Here is a 2,888-nt window from a genome sequence, read left to right as displayed (position 1 = left end):
CTTGTGCGGGTCACTGGCATCGCTGCTGTCCCCGCTCGGCCGTTCCGCTAAGTGGCTAACCGCTGCTAGCTGTGCTTGGGAATAAACAAGTACGTCAAAAAAAAGGAGAAAAAAAAGCAAGAATTAATGCACACGAACGAGCAGCATTTCGTCTTTATTGGTGCGTACTCGTGAGCAGCGTTGCAGCTTAAATTTACCAATCTTGTTAAGAGGCCAACTCGTTTAGCGCACCGGGTTTTATTTTGGAAAGAAAACAAAAACGCGACCACTAAAATATGGTGGCTATTTAGATATTAGGTCGTTGGATTTTCCAATCCCGGGAAGCCATGTTTTTTTTTGTTGTTGTTGTTCACAACATTGTTATGATTGAAAGATAAGAGCTGCTCTGACATTGCTTGCTGGTGAGTGCTTTAAATTAGGGTTTCATTATGTCTGCGTGCTAAATGGTTCTGTAAACCATTTAAGATTAATTTTTTCCCCAATTTTTTCAGCTCTCATCTGGAGCAGTTCCCTAAATATAGGCTGAGATGAGCTTCAGCGTTTAATTCGGGTTCACCAAACAGAATAAATCAGCCAGCTCCTTTTTGAGGCACTTCGGTGTGTATTTAGGTCACCCGTGGCCGAGCTGCGAAAAATAACTGATGTGTACTTAAATTAGTTTGGATGATGATGGAACGATGGAGCTGACGCCGCTCCGCTCTTTATCTCCATCTTTAACAGGTTGACCCAAGAATTCATGTATTTTCCATGTGTAATTTAGCTTTGTGAGTTGCTCGGGTGTTGCTTTTGACCAAAGCCGCGACTTCGTGTTGCACTGAAATCTAAACTCAAAGAAATATAAGTTGGTTTCGCAGACGCGGGCAAAGAGTCCCTCCCGGATGCACACAATCCTAAAGCTTTCAAACTTGTCTTCAAGAGAAAAAAGGTCTCTGTCGGACCTTCTACATGAGCTATGATGACGTGAACCTCTGCAGAGAAAACAAAGAAGACTAAATGTCACTGGGAAGCTCCTGAAAACTTAGTTTTAATCCACATCCATTCCTGACCCAGACAAGAACCTGTAGTTGTAGCCTCTGGTCAGATGTCTTAAATGTCATGTTAATTTGACGATAACTGCTTCAAGTTTGTCCCGTATCGTTCGTTAACGTTCTATAAGACACACTGACTGTGCAGATTAACCAGCGTTTCCTTTTTAAAGGTAGAATAAATCGTGAAGACGGCCGAGGATGAGGATGCTTCACACGTTTAAGTAGGCCCCAGAACCAGAACCTGGAATGACATGGGATCCCAAGAGGAGTTGTAGGAGTTGTCACCTGCAGAATACGACTTTTGATAAGTGGGAAGGTCCGTCCTGCTAAGAAACAGACAAACACTCGAAGCGCCGCCGACCACAAAAACCTCCTTGGTTGTGGGTTAATAACTAAACCCTCGGCAGCTGCTCCTTATGAAGTCGCAACAGAAACGATTCACGGGTGATTCACTTACTAGATCCTGTCAAATAGGAAGGGGGGAAAAAAAACATAAAAAATGTCCCGTTTTGCACATTAGTACCACCCTGGAGACCGTATGGTTGTCCCTGTAGAGAGCGCCATACGTTGTAATTTAAATATCTTCATTTTTTTTTAACCAGTGGCTTCAATCAGAAACAGTTCTGTGTGGTCAGCTAGAGCCTGCATTTTCTCCGTGCCTGAATGTGAGGTGAGCATGTTTTCATTTTGAAAATAGGGTATTACTGGTCCCACTGACAGGATTACTTAACTCCCCATTCAGCTTTAGAGAAATTGGATTAGGTTGCAGGGAGGGGAAGGGGTGGGGGACGGCAGCGGCTGATTGGGCGGTGGGTGCAAACGGAGGCCTGCGCCGGGACGCTGGAACGCTCCCATTGGCCGGGCCGGGCAGGAGCCAGCGCTTTCCCATCTGGCTCCTCTGCGTTTCGAGGATAATCCCCTGGAATACCTTCACAGATGTTTACAACGGAACAGAAACTGAAAGAGGTTCGCATATCTGCTGGGTTTTCAGGGACCTTTCGTGATTTTGTTAACGGGTTATATGTCGAAGGCTAAAAAGAAAAACGGATCATTTCAGGGCTGAGTTTTGTTCCTCTGACATCATTGCTCTCACGTGTGGAATAGTCGATGCAAATATTTAACAAACTCAGAGCTCTGAGAAGATATTGGTTGGTTAGTTAGCTGTGCATTCTTGGCTTGCTTTGCAGAGGGTTGTAAAATATATCATGCTAGTGTTTGTTGAGTTAGATTTTCTCAATCAAAGCTGTCGAGTGTATGGGATTCGAATGAAAAGTCACACAATATTAATCCCTCCACAAGGGGGAGTATAAGCTCATCCTTTTCCTCCAGTCGAGTCTTAGGAACTTGGAGAACACAGTAAGTCTTAGTAACAGTTATCTAAAAAGAAAAAAAAAAATGCAGTTTGACGCCAAAGTGAGATGTAAAGAAAGCAGAAAGCGGCCTCAGCAGCGTGCAACATAGTAAACGTTTGTGTTGTTTCAGGTCCAAACCGGAGGAGTTGGCACAGATAAAAAAAAAAAGTATCTCCCTCAAAGCAGCCGATGAGGTGAGAAAGCTGTGGAACGGAGAGGAGAATATTAAGTACGTCTGAGCTTTTCATTAACCCGTCAGGTTCGCCACACTTCCACGTGGAGGCTCGCCTTTTTATTTTTTATTTTTCCACACAAACCAACACATTTGTAGCCGAACAACTGAACAGTGCCTCGTTTTGAGTGGCATCATTCACCCCGGATCTTAATAAAAAACAAATTGTTGTTTTTATTTTATTTATCTATTTTTTAAAAAAAGGTCATTTTTATTTGTTTCGTGACATAAAATACAAGTAGTGGAATTATTACAATAAATGCAACCTTTATATAT

Source organism: Kryptolebias marmoratus, linkage group LG8 (genome assembly GCF_001649575.2).
Source record: "Kryptolebias marmoratus isolate JLee-2015 linkage group LG8, ASM164957v2, whole genome shotgun sequence".
Lineage (NCBI taxonomy): Eukaryota > Metazoa > Chordata > Actinopteri > Cyprinodontiformes > Rivulidae > Kryptolebias > Kryptolebias marmoratus.
The sequence above is the reverse complement of the archived record's forward strand: the minus strand, read 5'-3'. Positions refer to the sequence as shown.